This window comes from Spermophilus citellus, assembly GCF_964194105.1.
Source record: "Spermophilus citellus genome assembly, chromosome: 4".
NCBI classification, from domain to species: domain Eukaryota; kingdom Metazoa; phylum Chordata; class Mammalia; order Rodentia; family Sciuridae; genus Spermophilus; species Spermophilus citellus.
Window position 1 is genome coordinate 219,131,816 of NC_138185.1, and position 13,367 is coordinate 219,145,182.

The following is a 13,367-nucleotide window of genomic DNA, read 5'->3' on the forward strand; positions in this document are numbered from 1 at the left end:
ATGCCTGAAGTCGGCGATAATTTGGTGATGGTTCTGAAACAGCTGAGGCATTGGAGGAGCTGGGGACAGCACTCCAGGTGGTGTGCTGGGTGCCCACGAAGGCAGATGGGAACATGTAAGGACCGAGTGCAAAGTAGCGGCCAGGCTAGTGCGAGGGGTAGTTGGAAGTGACAGCAGTGATAGGGAGGTTGACCAGAGAGAGGTCACAGCTCGACCCTGAAGGGTTGTAAGGGTCACCCTGACCAAGACCTGGTCCAAGCTCTTCATGGTGTTACAAACCAGCAGAGAAAAGGGAAGCGACCAGACGCGGCTCAGTCACTCCAGCTTTTCCCTGATCCTGCTCCATCCAGCCTCAGGCATCCTGAGCAAGATGTGTGCAAAGCCCCCCTTAAGTCAGGACTCCCTGTTGCTTACCCAGGGGTTTCCAGCACTGGCTTCCCTGGCTAGTGTGTGGGACCCCCATCCTTCCCCACCCCACGTGCTAGGGTTTTCCGATCACTCCCTTGCTTGCGGGCCCTTCACCGTGCCCCTGGCTTGTGCATATCACTTATCACTCAGCAGTGATAGGTTCCACTCTGGGTTTCTCCCGCCTTCCCAACCTCCCTGTGATCTGGATGTTTGGAGACAAAGCGCCCTGCCCTGTAATGTAGAGTAAGCCAACCATGAGTGCCAGCTTTGAACCAAGTGTTCCCAGAGCTCCTCTCAGTCCTTGAGGGTGGATGCCATAGATCCTGGGGTACTAGTGGAGTGGGGGTCCATCCAGCGTGCCAACACGCTTGCCCAAGCGTGGGCTTTTGCACATGCCATCCGGGCCTGTGCTCTATTCCTCTGCCCTGCTACCCCCCCTCCCACTTACCTGGCCACCTGGCTGGGACCCCTGCACTGTGCTAATAGCCCTTCAGTCCTGGCTGCCACGGGCCCAGATCCCTGATGCACAAGTGCATTTGGTTTTGGTGTGTCCCTAGAGCCAGAAGAGGCTGTGAGCAGTGTGCCCTTTCTATTTTGACACCTGTGGGGCCATGTCTCTGCAGAGTCCTCCCACAGAGAGCCTCCCAGCCCGACAGCCACCACTGTGGGGGCTCAACACCGTTGGGCGGAGTGTGTAAAAGTCTTTATTTCAGTAAGGCCAGAAACCTCTTTATATTTTCATTGCGCAGTCACCCCCCTACATGGCCTTGCCACCACCTCTCTGCCCTAGCCCCCACCCATCTTCAGGCTGTGACCCCCAGTCCCCACCCACCATTCAGAAGACTAGGCTGGATTCTGCTCTGTGCTCACAAACTCGAGCACAGACGCCTCTCACTTGGAGGCCAAGTGAGACGCGTCTGCCCTCCCCTTGTCTGAGAGGCTGTCATTCCACCAACAGGCGCCCCCTGTCCCTTCCCCTGACCCCTTGTGGCCCAAGTGGAAGCCTCTAGAAGACAACCTGCAGGCTTCAGGGAAGTAGCCACTCCTGACTGCTGGTTCTGCTTACAGCCTCATGGAAGGCAGAAGGGGTGGCTCTGAACCACAGGCTGGCACCAGTGACTCAGCTGGGAGCAGAGTTTTGGGGGCGGGGCAGGAGCAGGGGAAGAGAAGAAACAAGCACAAATTTGGGACAGTTTTGCTAGAAAGAGGCAAGGGGAGTATGGCCTGTATCCTCCTGGCCCCCACATCCTCAGAACCAGCAGAGCAGGGGTGGGTGCCCTTTCCCCTCCTGCTAAGTGACCTAGCCTAAAACACTCTGCAGCAGTGTTTGGGACTCCAGCCTGTGCTCTGGGTCCCCAGGCTGGCACTGCTTTCCTTGGCAGGCTGGCCAGTTGTGTCCAGTGAGACGGCAGCACTGCGGCCCCTGGCTCCTCAGGCCGCCCCTGAGCTGGTTAGGATGTGCTTGAGGGAGTGGACAACTCTTCCCAGGAAGCTGCAGCCACAGGGAGGGAGGGGGACAGCAGGAACAGCAGGTATGCCGTTCGCTCCTTCAGCACCCCTGGGTCCTGGTGCCTGGCTGAGTTCTACTGGGGTGAATGAATGAGTAAGTGGGCCACCCGCCGCCTGTGGGCCATGGCGTGTCCTGGGTATACTTGGAAGCCCGTGCCCAGCTCCTCAATACCCATCCCTCAACCCACTGGTGCCATTTGCATTTCATCTCTGAGGGGTCTGATGTCAGAGTCCCCCAGTCTTGGAGCACTCTGTGACTACATCTCCAAGCACTTGCCAAACAGCGCTTGGAAAGCTGCGCCTGTGCCTTGCAGCTGTAGCCACAGGGCAGGGGGTGTGGTAGACGCTTGGCAGTGAGTTCACAGAGTGAAGAAAGGACCAAGCCCTGCCCCAGGAACTCCCGACCCACCGCAGGATATCAGTGCACTTTGAGACTCAAGTACCAGACAGGTGCCTAATGCCATTCATAGACCGTCTCATTGCATCCCCCATCAGTCCTTTGAAATAGCTGTTTCCCATCTTGGAGCTGGTGAAGCTGAGGCCCAGAGAAGTTCAACACTTGCTAAGCCCCGCACCTTCCAGGCCTGGGAGCCAGTTGCTCTGCTAGGACTGTTGGAGGGTGGTCGAGAGAAGGAAGGCACTGACAGCCTGAGGCCCAGCTCAGCACTTTCTGAGTTGCTGTCTCAGTTCTCTAACAGCCCTGAGAGGGTGTGGCATTACCTGGCGCTGAAGAATTCAGAGAAAGTCAGGGATTTGTCCAAGGGCACCAGCTAGGGAGCAGTGGAACCAGGATTTGAAACCTCTGACCTGATCTGAGCAGACAGGAAGGGAGGATTCAGGTATTGCTGATTGAATACCAAGAGGCCTTGAGACAGGAGCTACCTGCCTGTGGTCTGTCCCACTTTGCTGGGAAGAGACGCTGATGTGCCAATTCTTATTGTTATCCATAAACTATGACACAGAGTTCAGCTAATGGGGATGTAGCTGGGAGCTAGGTCCTTATTGATCTCAGTGGTCACTGACAAAGCCCCTCCCTTCTGTTAGGACTCATTGCTGCTTACCCAGTCTTCCAATGCCTCGCTTTCCAAGCCAGTGCTGTGGATAAAAAGCAGAGGCGGGGCATACCTGTGAGTGCGGCCAGAGCACATGCAGCATTAGGCTGGGCCAGGAGATGAAGCTGTAGCTCATGGGATTTCAAGAAACCAATCTTGGCCTGTAATTCATTTTGATAAAAAACGAATATGGTATTACTGCCCCAATTCTTATTTCTTCAGCTGGTTGCTAAGAGAATTCAAGGGAGAGCAGTGCCAAATTCACGTTCAGCTTTAACAGTTTGTCCTTCCGAGCGCAGGCCGACCTGAGAGTAACTCCTATGATGGGTACAAATGGAGTTGGCATTTGAAAGGGCGAAGGGAAGACACAGGAAGGGGGACAGACAGGCTAGGCCCCAGGCGAGAGCACATTTATCTGGAAGTCTGGCTTGCAGGAGTCTCTCCTTCTGGAACCAGCTCCGAATCTGAATGGAGCATTCAATGGAAGGGCCAGCGGCTCTGGGAAGCAATGTCACACAGCCCATGTTCCAAGGTCAAATATGCCCTCTTCGGGTACACGGCTGGGAGCTCCAGTTTATTCATGTTTTCATAGTTTACAGCAGATTACTCTACATGCCTTTAACTTCAGCTAGCTTCATGTATATGGTAGGAGGCTAAATGTCCTCACTCACATGATCCCAGTTAGTCTTCCCCCAAATGGGCCTTGTTAACTGTATTTTACAAATTAGGAACCTAGTTCAGATAAGAGGGGTCTAGCTTGAAGGTTGCAAAGGTCTAGTGTAGATAGTGCATTGCTGATCAATTTGCTAATTAGGGTGGGGTGGAAGGAGAGTTGCTTTTTGGCCTCAGTTGACTGTGTGTGTGTGTGTGTGTGTGTGTGTGTGTGTGTGTGTGTACATTTCTGGGGATGGAACCCCAGGGCCTTGTGATGCTACTGAAGCACTCCAGCACTGAGCCCCACCCCAGCCTTCAACTGACTTCTCAAGAGCCATACACTTTGATTCACTGGAACTTCGTCCAGCCTGAGAAACAGCATCCCAAACCCTAAAGAAGGGGATCTGGGGAGGGGATCCAGGAACAGGTCTCCGAGTGGAACCAAAGAAGGTGCAGGCCTACAGAGGCGGCTGTCTCTGCGTCTCTGAGGGAATGGCCCCGCACCTGATTTCCTGCTCCAGCTCAGTTTGTGGGGTTCGCTCCCCGTGCTGCTGCCCTCCAGCGCGTGCTGTGGCATCCTTTGGTTTCTCATTCCCTGTGGTGTCATGCTGTTTGCGGAGTGTGGAGCAGGAGCTGGTCTTTGCACACATCTGGAAGGTAGGGCTATGCCACAGGCTCCTTTGGGTACGTTCCCCATGCAGAGTGGCCCCAGCTCTCAGGGCTTGGGTGTGAATGGCCGTCTAAGGATCTCTTGGATCTGTCTGCACCTGTGTGAACAAAAATCAAACAACCATGTTTGCATATGAACAAGAAACTACAAGTGTGGGGTGTGGCTCTCGGATTTCTACTTTTGGCCTCAGTTTTTCCATCAGTAAAATGAGGCCATTAAGCTAGATTCCTGGAAGAACCTACAGCCCCAAGCCCCTTTTGGGGGCCAAGTTTCCCCTGTTTAGAATGTTTCTCCCGAAACCGATTTCACAAAGACTTGGCCTCTCCTGCTGTCCAGTGGCCTCTTCACCCAGCCCTGGCCTACCAGCCAGACCCCTGGCACACCCCACCCACCTGTCTTTGCTGGCTCTGGAAGAGAAGGATCCTGGCCCTTCTGGCTTCCCAGAGTCCTGATGAATACAGATACGGCCTTGTTTGCATATTAGCACTGGTGCCAGCCTGAACCCAGCTGTGTGCAACCTAAGGTGGAATGTAGATTCCCCAGCCCGGCCACGGCTTCTCCACATGGCTAATGGAAGGCCTTTGAGTGGGCCCTCGTGCATATACATGAGCTCTCCTTCAACTGCTGTGGGTGAAGATCTCACTCTCACTGTGTCTCTTTGTGCTTCTTTGGGGGTTCCTTCAAGATTCATAGGCCGTCTGGGCTGAACATTTACTTGAAGTGTCTTGGTATCTCAGGGACTTGAATCTTGAACCTAAACGCACCCTCAGTATGGCAGCAGGAACCTCTCTGTGTCAGCAGCCACCTGCGGGGACAGGTGAGGGTCCCCTTCACTCCCTGCAGGATGGAGGTCACACTCTCTGTGCCAGGCCTCCATCACCCCAGACCTGCCTCCTGGCTCCTCAGCACCTGCTGTTCCTTCTACCCTCTTGGTACTCTGGGAGGGGGCAGTACAGACAGGAGGGTCCAGGGTCCCCACTACGTTCCTGTTGGGCAGTGTTTCTGCCTCTGATGTGCACCTGCCCTTGGAGGTCATGTCTGTCCTGCTGGGCCCTGGGCACTGTACGCAGTGGCTACCGAGTGCGGACAGCCCAGAGCCACTGCACTCTTAACCCTCTTTATCAAAAACTGAAAAACGTGCCACATCTTCTATGGCACGTTTTTGCAGAGACTGAGATTAGGAAGAAAGGCCAACATTAGGGAGCGTCAAGGCCATTGTAAGGGAAACCAGCAAACAGGGAGAGAGATCGCGGCTGTAGGATTTTGTTGCTGGAGTCTGTCCCGGGAGGAAGTCCTTCAGATCCTCAGGGGGAAATGGACAGGAAGGTGGGCTCCACCTGGCTGTCGCTGCGGCCACTGCCCCTTACCCCTGCCGGGGATCCTAGGCACCCCCTTCTCCCTCTGGATCCCAAGAGCTGAAAGAGCAGAGGGACTGAAACGAGTTTATATAGCTTCCCCTGTATATATTTAGAGATGAGAAGTTCATTTAGGGATTAGGGGCTGCTTCTTGTCTATGCATCATTAAGCATACCACATCTGCTACTGAGCTAGCAATCAGCAGAATATTGAGAAAAGTTATAAAGAAATCTTTGCATCGGTTCATTTTCCTTGTGTCCTGGCTCGCAGGCATTTGCAAGTGAGTGTACTCGGGAAGCAGCCCAGGCTCTAGCGCCAGAGCCGGGTGCCGAGGAGTGAAAGGAGCTCTGCTCTGGCCGTGACTTCCTGGGGTGCACCATCCTGCCTGTGTGCGTGCGTGTGTGTGGGCGCCCGTTGGGCACTGCGTGTCTTTGCACCGAGTGGGGGTGGTGTCAAGGAGAGGCTCTATGGAGAAGTGTCGTGTATTCTCCCGGGAAGGGCAGGTCTCCTGGTCAAGAGCTGAGGGGCCCATGGCAGTCCTGAGCACTGGGGACCAGCCTTGCCATTGCCGAGGGCGACCTTGACCAAGCTGCCTCCCCTCTGTGATCCTGTCTCCTGGACTGTAAGATGAGTCACTGACCTAGGTGGTCTCACCTTGCTAAGTGGTGGACAGGGCCTGGGGGAGGTGGAAAACAATAGGATCTCAGCGGGTGGTCGGTGGTAGCTGCTGCTGTGGCATCTGGCATCCTGGTCCCTGCTGCTTCCCGACCGTGGCTTTGCCAAGCTGGTGGCTGAGCAGGTAGGGGCTCCGGTGCTGGCACTCTGTCCCGGAGGCTTCAGACCGTGGACCTGCACACTTTTTACAGGGGGGCAGTTGAGTCTCTGCCTCTCTGGCTCCAGCAGCACTCCCAGACAAGGGGGTGTCCTCGTCTCTATCCCTGGGGACCACTGGCAGCCTGCCTGGCCCATTTGGCTGCAGCGGGGCAGCGGCTGGGTGCCCCCCGGCCCCTGCTGGAGGTGGTGGGCCTACAGAGTGACATGTGTTAGGTTGGACTGCAGGTGTCACTGTTAGCCCTGGAGTGGGGGCTCCTTGCTGGGCCCTGGGCCGACTACAAAGGAGCCTACCCAGCTCAGTGGCTAGGGCCGCAGGGGACCCCCGTCGGGTCCCTCTGCTACCTTCTCTCCCACTGTCTCCCTGCCCGCCCACAGCCCAATGATGGTCGCCTGTCCCTAGATAAAGATAATACTGAGCCACCGTTTTCACTAGGAGAGCAAGTGGCTCTCCGCATGACTTCAATTATGGGAAATGCTCAAAACTGGGGGTGTTTGTGGGATCTGCATTTAACCTCAGTGACCACCCAGGCGGGAGCTGGGGCGGGCCTGGTGTCGCTGATCGCTGACCGTAGGCTGGGCCCAGGGAGGACCAGGGAGGCCTTCAAAGGGGCGCACATGGAGTTGGGCCAGTGCCTGGGCCTGTGGGAGGGTGGGGACTCTGGGCAGGGGCCTGGCCCCTTTAGACACAGATAGCAATTCAAAGGCTCGGGAGCTACAGATGAAAAGGCCCCTCTAGAAGCTGTTTTGGAAAGTACCCTCTGGGTGCTGTTGTAACACTACAGCCCCTGGTCATCTTTCCTATTGCCGGGCGGGAAACACCAACCACGGGGGGACAGCCCTCAGCCCTGGGCCGGGGGATTCCTGCAGCTGCCGCGTGGGCCCCATCCTGACTCTGGTCACAGGGGCAGGTAAGCGACATTTGCTCCCCTTCTTCAAATGTTGTCTTTCATTCACCCAGCAACCTCCTGGGTGCAAACAGGGCTCTGTTGCTGGGAGATTTGGGTGGGGATTCTCCTGGAGCTGCCCGTCCGGCCCAGGTCCCAGCTGCTACAGGAAAAGGGCTCCCTGAGATCTGGGCTTCCTTCTCCTAATTTCTGTTTAAAGAGAACATAGAAAGGTGTGTGTGTGTGTGTGTGTGCGCGCGCGCGCGTTGATGGGGAGCTGGGGTCTGAAATATTTCCAGACCTCAAAAAAAGAAGAAAAATAAATTTTTGAATAAGAATGGTCCGTGTACTGTGACCGAGGGCAAATGCAAATGTCTGTTTTCAAACACAGATTCGTGCATTCTTATTAGGAGTCTGTGACTAGTCCCCAAGCAGGACATTACATATTCATCAGTGCCGGGACCCTGGCTGCCCACTTCAGGTGTGGCTCTCACGGCCACGGGAAACACCCAGGTCTGCTTCATCCTGGAGGAGGAAGAAGATGGGAGTAAAACCCACAAACACCCCAACCGTGACCAGCCACATTTGGTCCGCTTTCTTCAGTTGCTAAAGTGTTAAGGAACAGGAGATAAAAAGATGCATGTGGAAAAGCAGCCGCCGCAGATCCTCCACAAAGATCTTTTTAGTGTCAACTTAAATGTACACAAATAGCGGATGATGATCTCTTTTATTGGACTAACATTTATCCAGTAATATCCACACACTTTTAAAACCATTGAGGCCTCCTCTTCAGGTGTTCATTTGAATAGAAATAGCTGAATGAGTGTTTTTATAATTGATCCCCTGGGAACTGAATGTCTAGTGCTGCATAACCAACATTCTCCCATAGCTGAGGTTTTTTTCCCCCCAAATTGCCACTCTGCAAAATTAGGATTTTGTACAGTTTTGATAAGAGAATTAACCTCCCACATGCCAGACTCCCCGAGTGTGGTGCCTCCCAAGGAGCCGGCCTGTGCAGGTAGGCTTGGATACCTGGTCACTTCTGGGGGCTTTGCTTGTTCTTGGTCTCAGGGACAGAACCCCAGACACTTGCTGGGAGGTGGAGTTGACAGAGTTGACTGGACGCAGGGGGAGAGGGAAGGCCTGGCCCAGGGTCCTGTGCCCCTCTGGCTTTTCCTTGCTAGGAACACCTGGGCTGACCACCCTGTGGACCTGCTGGGACCTTGAGGGCCATGTGGGCAGTTTCCCTTTCCTCTCCTGTGTCCCCTGGAGTGTGGTGCCAAGTGCTTCCTTTCGGTCTTTGCTCTCGTTTGGGGGGTTGTGATCACAGCGCGTATTCATTATAGAAAATATGAAGGACAGCGTTGAAGCTAAACTCATCCCAACTCTGCCACCCGGAGCTTTTACTACTGACTTTTCACCCGGATTCCTATGAACTTCCTTCCAGTCTTTTTCTACGTGTGTGTGTGTGTGTGTGTGTGTATGTGTGCGTATGTATGTGTGTGTGTGTGTATGTGTGTGTGTGCGAGTGCGCGTGATTCTTTGGTCGGAAGGCAGCAGGAGATAGATGTGGAACTGGGATCCTGCTCCGCGCTTAGTTTTGTTTATTTTTTTCGTTTTCCATTTAGCGGTGCCCACCGAGCTTCTCTCCGTCGGCCGGCATTATTTGACCATCAATCCAGTGGCTGTGCACGCAGCCATCAGATGGCCGTAGCTGAAGGAATTTAATGACCCCCTGTTGATGGACACTTCGGAGGGGAGCTTTCTTTTTTGACTGTGAAAAGGAGATGTCAGTTTCTGGCCATTTTAAAGCAAGACTTCTTTAAAGTCATCAATTTTCCCTTCGTGGTGGGGATGATGGGGAAAGCAGTTCTCGCAGCAGAAACTGACCAGTGAATGCACATCCGATGGTCAAGGTCCCTAGCCACACAGAGCTACGCTGCCCTGGGCCTCCTTGGGTCCTGGTGTGGGGCCAGCTGCTTACAGCTGCAGGCGACAGGAACCCCAGCTCCTCTAGCTTAGAAAGTAGGAACAGTGTGTCATGTGATGGGATTTCCCCGGTGGTGGTGGGGACAGCCTCAGGTTGGCTAATTCAGTGTCTCTGCAACATCTTTAAATACACTGACTACTTGGCTCTCCCTGGCCAGTGTAAGCATATCAGTTCATCCACAGGCTGTCTCCCCTCATGGTGGCAAAGTGGGTGCCTCTGCTCAGGCATGCTATCCAGACATAATGAAGTCCACATGTAGAAATGGACAATTTCTTCAAATAAATTTACCTTGCTCCCCACCCCACCTTCTTTTCATTTTTTTTTAAATTTAAATAAACCAGACCAACCTTTTCTGAAAGTCCAGCCTCTTCCCGTTTCAACTCCCTTCCCTGTTCATCGACTGGAACTCAATCACATACCAATGCCTGTGCCAGTCACTGGCCAGGGGAATGGGATCCATTTCCTCCCTGAGGGCGACACTCCGAGTGCCCAGGATATGTGGTTTTGCACTCTGGATTAAGACCCCCCGAGCTCCTGGGCCATGGGCATTGACTCTCTAAGCTGCAGGCTCCTGCTGCTCTCACGAGGTCCCTACCAAGTGACCAGAATACAAACAGTCCCATTGCCTCGGGGCAGTTGGGGCTCTGGGTCCTGAGGTCCAGCGTGAGGCCTGGCCGCCTCTGGTTGTCTTTCAGGGCCCCACCGAGTGCCCCAGGGACTCTGGGAGAGCCTGCCCTGTGTGTCGCCCTCCCAGCCCCACCCACCCCTCCCACCCCTCCCACTCCTGGAGACAGTGTGCTCATTTCCTGTGGAAAGCCCTCCTGAGCTGGCAGCTCATTTGGCCCGAGTGCCATGGGTGGGCCCAGTACACTGGTGGCCAGTCCCAGCATCACACCCCCCGGATAGATATAATCAGTTACTGTGAGCGTGGGGTGTGGGCCAGAGCTGGTCTAGTAAGAGTCGACCTTGGAACGTGGGCAGCGATTTGTGTCTCCTTGGTCCCGGGGTCCCCAGGAGGTGAGCACGGAGCGCGTGTTGACCATCTCTCCACCACACAGGAGGGTCTGCCTCAGAGCGCAGCTGACCTCCAGGAAGCAGAGTGAGAGGGTGGAGGGTGACCAGGTCCCATGAGGCCGGCTGCCCGCCTGGATCCAGCCACGCCCAGAGCAGCACTGCTCCTGACTCCATCATCTATGGAGGCCCACTGCTGTCCTTGTCACAGGCACCAGAGTCCTGACTAAAACACCACCCACCAGTCTGCCTTCCAAAAGCAGGATCTCGCAGGTCTGCTTCCAGAACCATCCCGTTGTCCATGGGCTGTGGCCACGGTGCCCTCTGCAAGACCTGACCCGCCATCCCTGATGTCGGGGTACATGGGGCTCCAAGGAACCTGATTTTGCTCTGAAGACCAAACAGCTGGTGACCTGACCCCCTGTGCCAGGGTCCACTTCCTCTGGTGCTCAAGAGCAGCTGTGTGGCAGGTACCTAAGGGGTGACAGGTGCCCTTTGGGGGGTCAGGCAGAAACAGGAGAGGTGTTTGGCCCTCCCTTTGTCCAGGCGTCCACACCCTAGCGGTCCTCCACCGATAATCCAGCAGGAATGTTGCACGGCTCAGCTTTGGCTTCTCTGAGTGGCTCCACGTTCTCCTCTCGTAGCTTGCTCCTTCCTGAGGCCCGGGGACGGTGCGCCTCTCTGCCAAGCCACTGTGGCCAAGCTCAACACATTGCCTGTGTTCACCTTCTGCACAGATCACGTCCCCAGCTGCTCGACACTGAGGACCTGATTCGAGGGGGTGCTGTGGCATCTGCCTGCTGTGGCCTAGGGAAGGCCGTCTTCAGGCTGCGAGGCTCCCTCCTGAAGGCCACAGGTCCCACGGCCAAGTGCCCACAAGGCCAGCTAGGGGAGGAACAGGTGACGAGGCCCTGCGTAAGTTGAGGTGGGACTGAGACGTGTGGGTCAAGCCCAGCATGAGCAGAGGTCATGACATCTCAAGGGAGCCTGAGATCTTCGATGATTCCAGGTGAAACTTCCCATTAAAAAAGATTCAAACAATTGAAATGCAGCGAAAACTGTCACCAAAACTGTCCTCCTAGTACATCAAACAGCGATGGGGTCAGTCCACAAAGAGAGCAACCCTAGGGACAGACGCCACACTGGCAACCCAAGGCCCAGGTCTGGGCTGAGCCTGGACACGGTGTGACCTTGGGCAAATTATGAGCCTCTGAGAATTCCTCCAGGTTTCCATACGTTTTCTGGACCCTTGTTACAGTGTCCTACCTCACGATTCCCATTTTGCGGAAGTCCTGGCCCAGGGAGCCAGCAGGGGAGGGGAAGGGCTCTGCCCCCTCACTGGCCTGCTGGCAGCTCTGAACCCCCACATGTCCCAGGGTGTCAGGGACGCGGCTACCGATGGAGGAGAGCCTGATCTGCCTGGAGCCCACGCAGGGAGCACAGGGTCCAGCACCCTCCACCTCTGCATGGGACTGGAACCACCGGGCGTCTTCTCCATCACTTCCCAGGTTTCAGTGTTCTGTTCTTCACTTCAGAAAATGTCTCTGAAAGTTCAGAGATTCAGAAGCCCAGGCCTGCAGACTGCTCAGCTCTGGATGCTGGACGCTTGGTTTATTTCCGTTTAATTCACTGTGCAGAAGAGTGGTTATTGCAACACGTTGGGGCATCTCCTTGCTTGTCCAAGGCGACACGTTCTGAGATCACCATGTACAAGATGTTATGCAGAAAATGGCAAATTAATTGTATGATCCCATTTTACAGAGGAGAAAACAGAGGCCAAGCTGACTTTAAAAACTTGCCAGACAAACCCACACAGCAAAGCCATAGGTGAAACATTTGACTCCAAATTTTGATCCCCCATGTCTCTTACCAAATTTGGATTCAAAAGCACAACTTAGGTTTTCCTAGAAATTGTCCTTGGGCACTTGCTCTTCTTGGTTCCATTGGCTCTTCTTCTGGAGTGGTTCTTCTACTTCTGGGATGGAAAAGCCCGGAGTGGGCCAGGGCAGGGGGACAGCACCTGGTGAGAGCCGGGTCTGACCTGCCCCGGGCCCTGGAGGCTCCTTCCTGTCCTGGGCTTTGCTTCCCCTTCTCCACAGGAGGCCCGGGAGGGACAGGGAGGTTGCAGCAGGTTGCAAGAGGCAAATCTGTGTGAGCACAGTGGTTCACAGTTCTGAGTCTCTTGTCCACCTTGGACAACCAGGGCCTGTCACCTGAGAAGCTGGGTCTCCACTTCCCTCTGCACCAGGCATCAGGCTGGGCACGGGCATCTCACTAGCCCCAGCCCAACCTGCCACTCCCTCGGGGGCACTGTTGGCTGGCCCTGTGGGCCTGGCTTGGGACCCCTGGCTCTGACCCAGAGCCAGGCCCTCAGGTCTTATTCCTCATTCACAAGAAAACAAGATTTTTAACTTGTTCTTTTCCCAGTGCCTTGGGTTAAGGAAGCTGATGCATCGTCGTCATTGTTAGTTTATGGTGGAAACTTCAAACACTAACTGTAGACAACCACTCAGTGACCTGAGACCTGTTTCCCCGGCTGACCTCAGCTCATGGGGGTCTGTGGAGCTGCAGGGGCAGAGGCAAGAAGGGTTTCCTCCACCCCTTCATCCTCCAACCACCCCTGGAGCCCTGCAGCCTCCTGCCCAGAGTCTACCACGCCTTCTTAGAGGCCAAGCAGAGGAGCGGGCAGTCACCACCCAGGGGACGGGAGCTGTGCAGGTGACCTTCCTCCCCAGTTCACCCATGGCCGTGTGCACCTGAGCTCACGCTCTTGTGTAGTGGCCACTGGTTTTTAGCCCCTCAGTTCTTAGGACCTGAGCCTTTCTGCCTCCTCTGGGCTGGTGGGGCTCCTCCGTGGTGGCAGGGACGGGCAGACCAGCCTGGTGTGAGCAGCAGGGACCCTCGTGTGTATTCCTGTTTCGGCTACTGTGGGGTCCTCCGCCAAGAGCCATGTCAGTTTCAGGCCTTGGGAGATGAGCGCTGAGCTTGGAGGCAGGTGC